Source organism: Pezoporus occidentalis, unplaced genomic scaffold, assembly GCF_034315485.1.
Source record: "Pezoporus occidentalis ecotype Australia unplaced genomic scaffold, CSIRO_AGI_Poc_V1 ctg3, whole genome shotgun sequence".
Lineage (NCBI taxonomy): Eukaryota > Metazoa > Chordata > Aves > Psittaciformes > Psittacidae > Pezoporus > Pezoporus occidentalis.
The window spans coordinates 105350-118984 of NW_026914940.1; the positions used below are offsets into that span (position 1 = coordinate 105350).

At 49.3% G+C, this 13635-nt stretch overlaps 1 protein-coding gene across 2 annotated transcripts in view; it reads left to right on the plus strand.

Annotated features, from left to right (window-relative positions):
• Positions 1-13635, plus strand: part of ZC3H3 (zinc finger CCCH-type containing 3) — a 155872-nt gene that overhangs the window by 8801 nt on the left and 133436 nt on the right. The gene's annotated exons all lie outside the window — the stretch shown is intronic.

Below are 13635 nucleotides of genomic sequence, written 5' to 3' on the forward strand. Positions count from 1 at the left end.
TGCACCCATATCTCAGTGCCGTGACTGCAGGCATGTAGTGATTTGCCTAAAATAGCAATAATTAGAGGAAAACCGGATCCATTGGGTTTTAGTTTGTGGCTGTGTCCTGCTGCCTTGGCTTGGCAATGGTCAGAGCCGAAATCAGAGGCTTAAAGAGCTGCACCTATTTGTGTGTGACACGTTTCTGTGATGTTCCTGATTCTGCTGTTCAGTGGTGACATTGTCACAGACAGTTTGTGTTCAGACAAAGAGCTGTGTTGTGTTGTTGCTGTGTTTAGATGGATGGAAAGATGAATGGAAAAGAAGAATCAGGAAAGGGAAAATCTTTCTGTAGGAGGAGAAGGAAGAGAGTTTCTTTTTCATGTGTGTGTTTAAAGAGGAATTGGAGGGGTGGGGAGATGCTGGGAGGAGAATTTTGGATCTGGATTTAGGAGGCAGGCAGGGGAAGGAGAATTAAGATGTACACTTGTGCAGTTGAGTTGATGGTCCAGCATTCAAGGAGTTCTTTGGCTCTGGGGCTCAATCTTCCTCTGTTTAAGGATGTCATCAAACCCTTTGGTGCCTGGAGAGGCATCTCCAGACACTCTGTTGGAAGCTGTCATGCAGTGTGTGAAGGCAGCACTTGTGGTTGGAAGTCTTGGGTGCATTTGTGCTGTCGTTGCTCATCTGTGATGTCTCAGACCAGATGTGGTGGATGCCACATGTGGCCAGATCCAGCTGTGACAGTGATGTGGGGGCAACAAGGCTTTTCCTCCTTAGGTGATAGTGATGTCTGGGGTGGGGAATGCAGCTCTTCAGCATCACAAGAACTGCCCACTGCTTATTGTGGATGAATTGAGGACTCAAGCCTCACAAAGTACTTGGGGGAACCTTTCTCTAGTATGGCATGATCAGTACACACCACTGAATGAATCTTTATGCTGTAAAGCTCTTTTATAAAGGGCTTGGTGCTTGCTGAGAGCCTGATATGAGCAGTTCTGCTGTAGACAGAGCAATTTGGGTTTGCAACAGCATTTTGTGTATGAGGAAATGGAGTTTTCCTGCTGCTTACAGAGATAGGAGCTGTTTGGATGATCCAGGAACACACCTGAGGTTAAACCTGATCCTTGTGCTCCATGTAGCTCCATGTTTACACCTGGATTTGTGCTGCTCCGTGGAGTTTGCTCAGCTGTGTGTGTCACTGAGGAGGTCACAGCACCAACAGGAGCTCGCTTCCCTTGGCAAACATCTCTGCTTTGTGGAAGCTGTCAGTCAAATTGTGCCCAACCAAGGGAAGATGCACATAGGTTAAGAATGTACAAAATGGATCCAAATCTTCTGCTCCCCAGGAGCCTCCCATTGCTGCTACCAAAAGCCTGTGTTTTTTTGGGAATGTGTTTCAAATCCTCGTTCCATAATTGAAGGTAATGTTCCCATCCTGAAAAAGATGTTTGCTTTTAAACAACGTAGGACTGAAAATATGCAGACAGAGCAGAAATCAAGTTGTGCTCCTGGTTTTGCTCAAAGTAAAGGTGACAAATAAGGATGTTTACGGAAAAAAAATGGGATATAGTTTTGGAAGTGACTCTTTTTCTTAGCAAGCTGTTGTAGCTGCTGTAAAAATGTGTCTTGGTTTGGTTCTTATAAGCACTAAAAGCAAAAGGAAATGCCATCCCTGCCCTTTCCTGTGCCTGTATGTGCATGTGCTTGTGTGAGCCTGCTCCTCCTCACATCCTAAATGCCACAAATCCTTCTTTTCCCTGTGCCTCTCTGTGGCAGTGGGAGAATGGACACTGATGCCTTAGATGGTGAATTGAAAATGCTGCCCCTCTCCAGGTTCCTTGTAGCCCCTTTAGGCACTGGAGCCAGGCTTGTGATTCCATGGATGGATGTGGTCATGCTGGAGCCTGGATCCGCTGGACCCTCATGGCAGTGTGGTGGGTGAGCTTGCAGCAATGCTGCATTCCCAAGATCCCACTCTGGGATGCAAACAGCGCGCGTGTCAGGGCTGAGGATGGGAGGAAACCTGGGGAGGAACGTGCAGTGCTTCACGCACTGAGTGTTGCTGCAAGAAGCTGGGTCAGCTGCTTCCTTCGCAGCTTTGCTGTTTTCCTGTTTGTCCTGTTCAACAGGCTTTTGGGATACGTGGCACAAGCACAAACTGAGTTCCTGCCTTTCCCAAGTGTGTAACACAAAGGCTTGTCCATCTCTTGCCTCTTCCATTCCCTTTTTGAACCCACCTGGACCTCTTTGATCTTAGCTCTTCCAGCCACTGCTGAGACTCGGTTTCAAAGTGATGTTTCCTGATGCTTTGTATTCAGAGGCAGTTCCCTCTGTGGCATTCACTGTGGTTTCAGTTAAGGATCAGTGATCCTTAGAGGGATAATGGGAAGTGGCAAAGTGGTAGCAGTTCTCTTGGGATCATTTGTGCTGCTCCCCTGATGAGTGTTACACCTGCAGCTATTATCAGCTTAACCCCAAAATACTCCTTTGATCAAGGTGAACATTTAGTAAGCACTCGGCAACTGGGGAATGTCCTAAATGGAAGTTGTTCTGATGGGATCAGAGAGCAGTGAAGCATTTCTAATGCAGTCATGCTCTACTCACTCAGGTATTTTAAGCTGGGGTGGAACGTGCACAGGAGGAGCTCAAGTGCAAAGAGGAATAGAACGTTATGTTGCTCACTAGAGCCAAACGACTGTTGACTGTTGAGATGTTGGACTTCTTGACCACATCGTACTTAATATTAATGTGCCATTAATATTAAAGAAATCTTTTTTTTATTCTTCTACGTCTTTCTTCCCATTTAACTTTTTAGGCTCTTTTTGGAGGGAAGGAGAACTCGGAGGTAATTGCTTTGCTGGGAGGAGTTGTGACTCCACTGAGGTAGTGTCTCCCTGCTTTGGGCATGGACATGAACTTGATGAAGCCACTGACCTTCCCTTCTTTGAACTGACTTCTGCACAGGATCTGCTTCATCCAGCACCTGCAGATTTCAGGCCTCACACATATATTTATCCATAGAAGGTGCAGATGAGATTGTGTTGTCTGGTGTAGGCAAAACGGTTTGGGTCTGAATCAGGGGTCTGATACAAGAGGGATAAAAGACAGCGGTTGCTTCTCTCCTTATCCAGGGAAGGATATTCAAGGCCAGGTTGGATGGGGCTTGGAGCAACCTTCTCTGGTGGAAGGTGTCCCTGCCCGGGGAGGGGACTGGAACTGGAGGAGCTTCAAGATCCCTTCCAAACCATAGCATTCTCTGAAAAGCTGATCCAACAAAGATCACCAGGCTGCTGAATATGGTCCTCAGGCCACTGGTGTCACTGTTGCTTAGAGATACACCCTGTTTAAATACAGCCTGAAGTTAACGTTGTGATTTCATAGCATCATTGAATGGTTTGTGTTGGAAGGGGCCTTAAAGCTGGTCCAGTTCCAACCCCTGCCATGGTCAGGGACACCTTCCACTAGAGCAGCTTGCTCCAGGCCCCTGTGTCCAGCCTGGCCTTGAACACTGCCAGGGATGGGGCAGCCACAGCTTCTCTGGGCACCCTGTGCCAGCGCCTCAGCACCCTCACAGGGAAGAGCTTCTGCCTAAGAGCTCATCTGAGTCTCCCCTCTGGCAGGTTAAAGCCATTCCCCTTGGCCTGTCCCTACAGGCCCTTGTCCAAGGCCTCTCTCTGGGTTTCTTGTATCCCGTTTTTTATATTTCTTTCTTCAAACATGTATTTTCATGTATTTTCCAATGATTTCCTATAATTGGAATTCTTTTTACAGCCTGAACTTTAAATTCCCCTGTTTATGTGTAGGAGTCCCATTGGGGTTGTTGCTGGGCTCTGCCCTCATACTGGAGAGCTCCTGAGATACAATCCGCCTTTCTGGATGCAAGGAGCAGGGGGAGGCCAGCCTATAATTAAGATGTGGGTGGAATTTCCGTGGATGCAATTTCCCAACCACTTTCTTTTGGCATCTGAGCCAAAGGATTTGATTTGGAGATTACATAATGGACTCCTCTTCTGTCACTGCAGTGAGAGTATGTTGGAATTCTGTTGTCTACAAGCAAATGTCTCTCCTGAATTGGCTTTCTGGGGCTTATTTGGTAGAGGGGATTGTCAATATAACCAGATCTTGGTGCCTATGTTGGGATGATAACCAGTTCCTGTTGTGCTCTTTGGCCATGTGCTGTCCCATTCACTAGGGCAACCTTTATCTGCTTCCTCCAAACTGGAGATGGGGTTATTCCCAAGCTGTGATCAGGATATGACCTTTTTATCAGCAGTTTTAAGTGACAATATCAACCTTGAAGGATGCTTTGACTCATCCCGCAGGATGTGCCTCTTCCTCCTGTACTCGTGGATGCAGGGATCCCTCTCTTATCCAGCAGTTTTTTGCTCCCAGCTCTGGCTGGTGCCTGTTTGACATCCTGCAGGACGAGGCTCTCAACTCTTGTTTTTAATGGCAGACAGCTGAGGGTTTGCAGTTGTGAACCTTTCCTCGCCCTTCCTAAAAATCAATGCCATTGCCCTCCTTTGGCTGCCGCAGCTCTTGTGCATCACCGCTGTGCTGTAAGGGTTCATCCAGTGGGAATTCCGCATGACAATGCTGTCATTTCTTATTCCCAGGGCTTTTTCTCTAGGAAAAACTAGAAGTGTTTAAATGAAGATGATTTTGTCTTAATTTCCTTTAATGGCAAAGATGTGGCAGCTCTGTGGATGGGGATCTGCATCGTGCCTGCTCGCTGCGTCTCCGGCGCTGGAGCGGTGGCTGTATGCTTCACTCCAAGCAGGAATATTGGGGATTTTGGGGAGCCTCCAGTGCGTCCCTTCCTTCCCCGTAGCCCTGCAGAGGGCACTCGTGCCCCTCGCATCTCCCCAGTCCACCTTTTGCTGGTTATTGATGGCCTAATTTCGTCTTTATGTGAAAGAAAGCAGATATCAAGTAATTTGCAGCAATAACCTGCTAATGCTGGGCCAGTATCAAAACTCCCATGTTCATTTCAAGTGGCAGATAAAACACTAATATATAATTATCCTTGCAAATTGGATTGTTTTAAATAACCAAAAGCCTATGGCCAGGAGAAAACTATCCCATTTCCCTTGAGTTACTATTGCAGTGTAATTGCTGCGTTCAATCAATTTCCTTGGCATTCCAAATTCCATCACAATCAACATTAAGCTTTATTCATTGTGATGCTTAAGAGCTGGGCCATTTCTCTCCTCTTTGCCTTAACTGGCAAAATTAATCAGGGAGAAGATTTGAAACATTTCCCCGTGCAGAAGAGGTCAGTTCTGCCACTCTATTGCTCAGCAGATAAGGGGGCTAATAAAAAGAAAATTGAATTACTAATGATCACCAAGACCAGAGTATATAAAACGTGGCAATCGCCTGGTTCAAGCAAAAAGAGAATCAATTTCCCTCGGACAAGGTGTGCTCATTCTTTTACTTGGAGAAGGGGGGGGTTCAGATTATCAGCAATTGAATTTGCAAGAGCATAAACAGGAGGAAACAGGGAAAGAAGGAGCCTGAAGGTGTAAAGGGCTGCAGGATAGATGCTGGACGCAGTTGCTTTGGCACAAGAGATAATGGCTTTAATTGAATTCCAAAGTGCATTGTTCAGCAGAGGGTGGGCTCCGCAACCCTCCTTGCCCCGGGGGAATACAGGATATTACAAAGATGCCAGCAAGAAGCTCCTCCATGGCTTTTCCCCTCTGGAATATCCCCCTTGCAGGCAGGACTCCTCAGCTGTGGGGCCGGGATTGCTTAGGCACAAGCTGGCTGGAAGCAGGAGGAGGAGGGAGCAAGAGGCGGATTTCTTCAGGGACCTTTCCTTGTTGGGTATGGGTTTCTTAAATAATTTGGGGCTTGGTTCAGTGCAAGAGCAGCACCTGAATGTGTGCTGCAGAAACTGCTCATACAATCAGCCAGGTGGGAAAAGCCCTTTAAGCTCATCCAGTCCAACCTCTGTACCAGCATGGCCAAGGCCACCACTAACCCATGGCACTGAGGGTGTGTGAACACTTGCAGGGATGGTGACTGCAGCCCTGCCCTGGGCAGCCTGTTCCAATGCCTGAGCACCCTCTGGGGAAGGAATTGTTCCTCAGCTCCATCTAAACCTGCCCTGGTGCAGCTTGAGGCCAGTTCCTCTTGTCCCATCCCTTGTTCCTTGGGAGCAGAACCCAGCCCCTCCTGGCTCCATCCTCCTCTCAGGCAGTTGTAGGCAGCGATCAGGTCCCCCCCTTGAGCTTTTTCTTAGAGTCATAGAATCATGGAATGATTTGGGTTGGAAAGGACCTTAAAGCTCATCTGGTTCCAGAGTCCCATCCAGGGATCCCTACCACTAGAGCAGCTTGCTCCAAGCCCCTGTGTCCAACCTGGCCTTGAACACTGCCAGGGATGGGGCAGCCACAGCTTCTCTGGGCACCCTGTTCCCTCACAGGGAGCAGCTTCTTCCTTATATCCCACCTAAATCTCCCCTGTTTCAGTTTGATCCCATACAGTTAGGAGGCTGATTTTATATTGCTGCCACTTTGCAATATTCCTTTCCTACTTCTCATTGCCTTTCTCATGCTCCAGATTGAGCTAAGGCAGCAATTCCCATTACCAGCTTCCTGCTTGTCCCCTCTGTTGCCACCATGAACACTGAAACTGGCTTCTGTGAACGTGCTGAATAGAAGGAAATCCTGTTTGTATTTGCTTCTTTCCAGAGAGAAATTCCATCAGGATTCCTAAGACACGCTTCACCCTGCAGAAGGCTTCCTACACCTCTTTAATGTCAGTCACAGTGATGGTCACCTAAAAAATGCCCTAAACTCTTCTTTCTCTTTCTTCTTGCCCAGCACAAGGAGTTGGGATGGACAGGGGGAGCTTGCTTGGCCAAATCCTGGCACCAGAAGTGGAAGGAGCTGGTTTACATTACTCGTGCCCAGGCGAGTGCAGAAAGTAAACGGGGTGTAAAGGCTGAGGAGTAAATTATGGCTGGCATGTGAATGCTCAGCTGCTGTTAATTTTATTGACATTGGCTGGTTGGATCCCTCTGGCAGCTTTGGGAGTGGATTTTATTCCCTCTCCTATTTTGTTTTCCCTTCTAAAGTGAAGGCTGAAAAGTATTTAGAACGGGGAGATTCCTGTTGGGACACTTCTCGATTCCTTTTTGGTTTAAGGTGTACTCTGTGCTTTGGATTTCTGTTTTTATTCAGTGAGCTGCATGAGATGTTGCTGCTGTTTGGGAGGTGACATCTCAGATCGCTTTACAGCTGAGTTAAGCTGCTGCAACGTCTCTGTTACAGCTTATTAGAAGGAGTTGGAGTCGGCGATTGCTGCCCTCGAAGGACACCCTTGTGTCATGCACAGCTCAGGGCCCCTTGGAGTGTGTCATGTCTGTTCTCTGCTCCATCATCAGTCTTTCTGAGCAGGTCCTTCCTAATTTAGAGAATCCCAGATTGGTTTGTGTTGGAAGGGGCCTTAAAACTCATCCAGCTCCAACCCCTGCCACGGGCAGGGACACCTTCCACTAGAGCAGGGTGCTCCAAGCCCCTGTGTCCAACCTGGCCTTGAACACTGCCAGGGATGAGCCAGCCCCAGCTTCTCTGGGCACCCTGTGCCAGCACCTCAGCACCCTCTCAGTAAAGAACTTCTTCCTTATCTCCAACCTGAACATCCCCTGTTTCAGTCTGAACCCATCACCCCTTGTCCTGTCGCTCCAGTCCCTGATGAAGAGTCCCTCTCCAGCATCCTTGTAGCCCCCTTCACACACTGGAAGCTGCTCTGATGTCTCCACACAGCTTCTCTTATCCAGGCTCAACAGCCCCAATGTTCTCAGCCTGGCTCCATACAGGAGGTGCTCCAGCCCCTGCTCATCCTCGTGGCCTCCTCGGACTTGCTCCAACAGCTCCATGTCCTTATGTTGAGGACGCCAGAACTGCACACAGTGCTGCAAGTGGGGTCTCACAAGAGCAGAGTAGAGGGGGAGAATCCCCTCTTTCAACCTGCTGCTCACACTCTGGGGGTGCAGAATATGGGCTGCATCACAAGACTTTTGTGAACCCTTTGCAGCTTGACCACCCGAGGCCAACAAGTGGAACAGCATCACAGTGTCACACGTAGCTGTGACCTTGCTTCTAAATCATTATGTTGTCAGGTCTCTCTTCTCACTTCTCTGGCATGTCCTTGGGATCCAGGGGTGCAGTGCCTGTGCCAAGGGGCTGCTCACTCCTTCGCAGTCCCTGGGAAAAGTTCACATTCTTGGCCTGGGCCCAGCACCAGTGTTACGTCAGTGTTCGTAAGCAGTGGTTTTGGGTTTCTGGCTTCACTTGGCATTTACAGGTGACTTGTCCCAAAGCTGCAAGAGGAGCTGCAGGCAGGCAGCCAGCAACGGGGATTCTCTTTGCAGAGCTGTCTTTTAACAGGCTGCTTGAAGCAGGGGAAGTCAGCTTTGCTAAGCGAGGAGGTGTCACCATGTAGACAGCTTGCTCTGCAGCGAGCTCAAGTGCTTCGGTGGTCGGGTTTGGGGTCAAGTTAAATAGTGACTGCAACAGGGAGAACATCCAGAGTGAAATGCGTCAGAGATGTGATCTGAAGGTGATAGAGTGCCTCGGGATCATAGAATCATAGAGTGGTTTGGGTTGGAAAGGAGCTTAAGATCACCCAGTTCCAACTCCCTGCTGTAGGCAGGGATGCCTCACACTACATCAAGATGACTGTGGGGTGCTCCTTGCTTGGTGTGAGATGTGGGGGTAGATCTTTGCCAGTGTAAAGGTGGGGAGTAAGTGATGAGGAAGTGGGGACTAAGTGATGAGGATGTGGGGAGCAGCAGGCAGTGGCATATCGTACAATCGTGGTATGGTTTGTGTTGGAAGGGACCTTAAAGCTCATCCACTTCCAACCCCCTGCCGTGGGCAGGGACACCTTCTATTAGAGCAGGTTTATGTGTGCACGCTGTGTGATTTCTGGGCTGTTTGGGCTATTTTATTGTCTGGAGTGGTTGAACACTGCAAAACTCACTTGTGATTTCAGAGCTGGGTTAGTCCCTTGCTTGTGCCCTGTGTAAATGGGTTTGTCTTTGTGTGGATGCTCCTAGTGAAGCTTTTCAACCCATTTTTAACCTGTCTGGCTTCTGCTGCTGCTCTGAATTGTGCCGAGTTTCAGTCCTGCTGCTTCTTAACCCCTTGGTTGTCTTTGCTTGGGTTCTTAAAGTAAAATAAGGGAACTAAAAGCAGGCATTTAAGGTGCTTAAAAGAAATGTGACTTCTGTAATCTGCAGCTCGACAGTCTCTTTTCCTGTTTTGTTTCCTCCTCTTGCTGTTTCCCTTCATGTAATACCCACACTGACTGGAGATAGCCGCTGCACAGTCACAGTTACAGTCACTGCTGTTTCCTGTGCCATGAACTGTTGCCTGTGTGGATGATGTAGGGTCTCTGCAGGGTAGGCACTGTAGGGTCTCCCTAAATCCCACCCCAGCATCTGGGCCTTGTAAAACCTGGGTGGGTTCTGCTTTCTGCTTCCTTTTCTTCTCCAAATCCCTATTTCCAATGCTTTTTTCCCTAGTATTCTTTTGCACACACTTCCCATTTGATTTTCGTAATAACAGCTCACAGGCTTCATCCAATGATTCCTCTCTCTCGCTGCTGAGCTGAGTTAGGAGCTGCTCAGTCGAGGACTTCCCTGTGCACTTGGTGTGCTCCGCACAGCGATAGGAATGAGTAACACCCCTCAGAACACACACCAGATGTGTAAGTGCACCTGGGGTAAGTGCTTTGTGGACCTGACATCTCAGGAGTCCTACAAAACTCTTGCTGCAGCAGCAGCTTTTGCTGTTTTAAGTTTCTCCTTCAGTCTTAAGGATGGGAAATGCTTTTTACTTCAGTTGGCAGTGGGAATTCTGCTGTTGCTGCCAGGAAATGGGAGTTTGAGGAATGTTACATAGCATCAACCAGGGTGGAAAAGCCCTTTAAGCTCATCAAATACAACCGTTCCCCAGCCCTGCCAAGGCCACCACTAACCCATGGCACTGAGGCCTCGTCCCCACGGTGTGTGAACACTTGCAGGGACGGTGACTGCAGCCCTGCCCTGGGCAGCCTGTTCCAATGCCTGAGCACCCTCTGGGCAAGGAATTGTTCCTCAGCTCCATCTAAACCTGCCCTGGTGCAGCTTGAGGCTGGTTCCTCTTGTCCCATCCCTTGTTCCTTGGGAGCAGAGCCCAGTCCCTCCTGGCTCCATCCTCCTCTCAGGCACTTGTAGGGAGCCATCAGGTCCCCCCAGAGCCTTCTCTTCTCCTCACTGACCCCCCCCAGGTCCCTCAGCCCTTCCCCATCACACTTGTGCTTCAGGCCCTGCACCAGCTCTGTTGCCCTTCTCTGTCCCCCCTCCAACACCTCAATGTCTCTTTTGTAGTGAGGGGCCCAGAACTGAACCCAGGATTCGAGGTGCAGCCTCACCAGTGCCTCCTTTGTGTCTCTCCATAACACATACATGTGTGGTTTTGGGCCAACTTCTATTTTGGATCACACTCAGGGCTGTTTTGTATCTAGGAAGGGGGTGCACAGACAGGGCTGGTGAACTGTGAGTCCAGTAGGATCTGTTCTCAAAGCTGATCCTATGTGTTGAAAGCCCTTAAATCTGCCCTTAGGGGCTCTCTGGTGGAAAAGGGCACAAGGATGCTTGGAGCCTTAGTGTGAGCTATTATCTTCTGTGTTGCTCACTGCACTTTTAGATGTCCTGGGATATCTTGTTCTTGGGTGGGACAGGTTGTCCCCAGGCAACCGTGTGTTTGTGGATGGGATATGACATACAACTTTGCTTTTTCCTTGAGGAACATTCCCAAACCGTGTTTTATGAGGTCTCTGTGGTAAAATAAGCACCCTGGGCTGTGTTGGCACCTTCTTGGGAGCTTGGGGGAAAAGCAAAAAGCTCTCCTGAAAAAGCAGTCAGTAACTGCTGAGTTATGCTGTGTGATGGGGCTTCTGGTTGTAGGAGAGCAGCAGCCACATGTTAGGGAAGATCCAGCTTAGGAACTGTGTTGAGAAGGTCCAATGTGGTTCCAGCTGTCTTAGGATCATGGAATGGTTTGGGTTAGAAGGGACCTTAAAGCTCATCCAGTTCCAACCCCTGCATGGGCAGGGACCCCTTCCACTAGAGCAGGGTGCTCCAAGCCCCTGTGTCCAACCTGGCCTTGAACGCTGCCAGGGATGGGGCAGCCCCAGCTTCTCTGGGCACCCTGTGCCAGCGCCTCAGCACCCTCACATGGAAGAACTTCTTCCTTATCTCCACCCTAAATCTCCCCTGTTTGAGTTTGAACCCATCACCCCTTGTCCTATCACTTCAGTCCCTGGATTCTCTGGTTCATCTTGTGGTAGCCTCAACTCTGAATTGACAAGAACTTGGGTCAAAGGGCCTGGGTGGAACACCTTAAAGTACTGCTTTTATTGGGGGGGGGGGGTAAAAGAGGTGAACTCTGTTTTTTGAAGAAGAGATTGACTTCTCCCCCAAGCTCTGCTCTTTCTTGGCTGTGTCATGGTGATGGGTTGATTGCTGAGCTTAACCTGGTGCTGATACTGTGAGGGTGGTGAGGACCTGGCACAGGCTGCCCATAGAAGTGGTAAATGCCCCATCCCTTGCAGGCCAGGTTGGGCAGAGCCTTAGGTGACATGGTCTGGTGTGAGGCGTCCCTGCCCAAGGCAGGGGATTGGAAATGGATGATCTTAAGGTCCTTTCCAACCCAAACCATTCCATGATTCTCTGCTGGCTTTCAGATGGTTTCCTTGCAAGGTGCTTGTTTGCTTGGTTATTAACAAAGCAGCTTGCTCCATGCAGAAGTATCTGTTATCATGAGAAGAATCCAGAGGGGGTTTGATAGGGTGAAACAAGTTCGTCAGAGATCCCACTCTGTGTATATGTATGTGTTTTTAAAGTAAGATTTACTCTCTTATCTCAACATTAACTGGGGCATTTTACAGTGCTCCCCTTCGGTGACCTTCCACCATCCATCATTTCCCTGCCTCATGCTGTAGTGGCTGTTAGATTTTACTACCCCAACCACTGTAAAAGGGCATTAGAGCAGTTAAATCTGGAGTCTTGCTTTCATAAGGAGAAAAGAAACTGCTGAATTAGGCAATGGAAAAGGCAACCGCAGCGTTACTTTAATCTTGCATAAATTATCAGAAGAGTCAGAGGCAATTTTATGTATTGTTATAGCTCTGTAATGAATTATTCTGGAATAATCGATGTTTAGAAGACCCAAAGTTGGGTCTTTTTCTGTTTTCATGGTCTATGATCCTTACTTTCACTGTGGCACCTCTGTTTTTGTTCCTCTCATGGGGTAACACTTGGATTTTACCCCCCATAATCATGGGCACCTTGAATCCTGTGTTCAGTGCTGGGCACCCCACTACAAGAGAGACGTTGAGGTACTGGAACGGGGACAGAGAAGGGCAATGGAGCTGGTGCAGGGCCTGGAGCACAAGTGTGATGGGGAACGGCTGAGGGACCTGGGGGGTTCACTGTGGAGAAGAGAAGGCTCAGGGGGGACCTGATTGCTCCCTACAAGTGCCTGAGAGGAGGATGGAGCCAGGAGGGGCTGGGCTCTGCTCCCAAGGAACAAGGGATGGGACAAGAGGGAACGGCCTCAAGCTGCATTAGGGGACATTTAGGTTGGGTATGTGAACACACATTTGTTGAGCTGAAGGGGCTGGAAGCTCCTGGACTTAAAATGCCAGTAAAGCGATCCTTGCTCCTGAACAATTCCTCCCCCTGTACCAAGGGGATGCCCAGCCCCGGGGACTCTCCCACTGTCACCACTTTTCTTCTGGGACCGCGCAGGGCGTTGCTGAAATGTCATTGCTATGGTGTGGGGAAAGCAGCTTTCTTAAAAGCATCCTGAACTTGATACCCTTGTTTATGTCTCTGCAAACCCTGCTTGGCCCCTCTGGATAAACAGGTGCCACTGGGTGTAATTCCCAACAGCCGCTTCCCTGCCTGGATAATGCCTGGAGTGAGTCATGTCTGTGCAGGGGGGTTATTCCTGTGTCACTTTAGGGATGGAGCATCCCTATGGCAAACAGGCTGGAAACAGCCCCAGGACTTGAGGCTGGTCCTGGAGGTTTCTGTGGCTGCTGCCAATTTTGTGGTTAGAATCATGGAATGGTTTGGGTGGGAAGGGACCTTAAAGCTCATCCAGTTCCAGCCCCTGCCACGGGCAGGGACACCTTACACTAGAGCAGGGTGCTCCAAGGCCCTGTGTCCAACCTGGCCTTGAGCACTGCCAGGGATGGGGCAGCCACAGCTTCTCTGGGCACCCTGTGCCAGCTCCTCAGCACCCTCACAGGGAAGAGCTTCTGGTTTGTATCCAACCTGAACTTTCCCTGTTTCAGTTTGAACCCATCACCCCTTGTCCTGTTCCTACAGTCCCTGATGAAGAGTCCCTCTCCAGCATCCTTGTAGCCCCCTTCAGACACCGGAGCTGCTCTGAGGTGTTTATTTGGGAGCTTTCAGGCCTGTTGGAGTCAGGGGCAGAGCATCAGCTTTCTAAAGAGGACAAAATCTCCTTCCTGTGCTGAAAACAGTGTGTGTGGCTCCAAAGACTGCTCTGAGTGACAGCCCCAGGGCTATTCCAGGACAGGGAGAAGTCCTTTAGTGCATCGCAAACCTCTGCACAATGGGTGCCT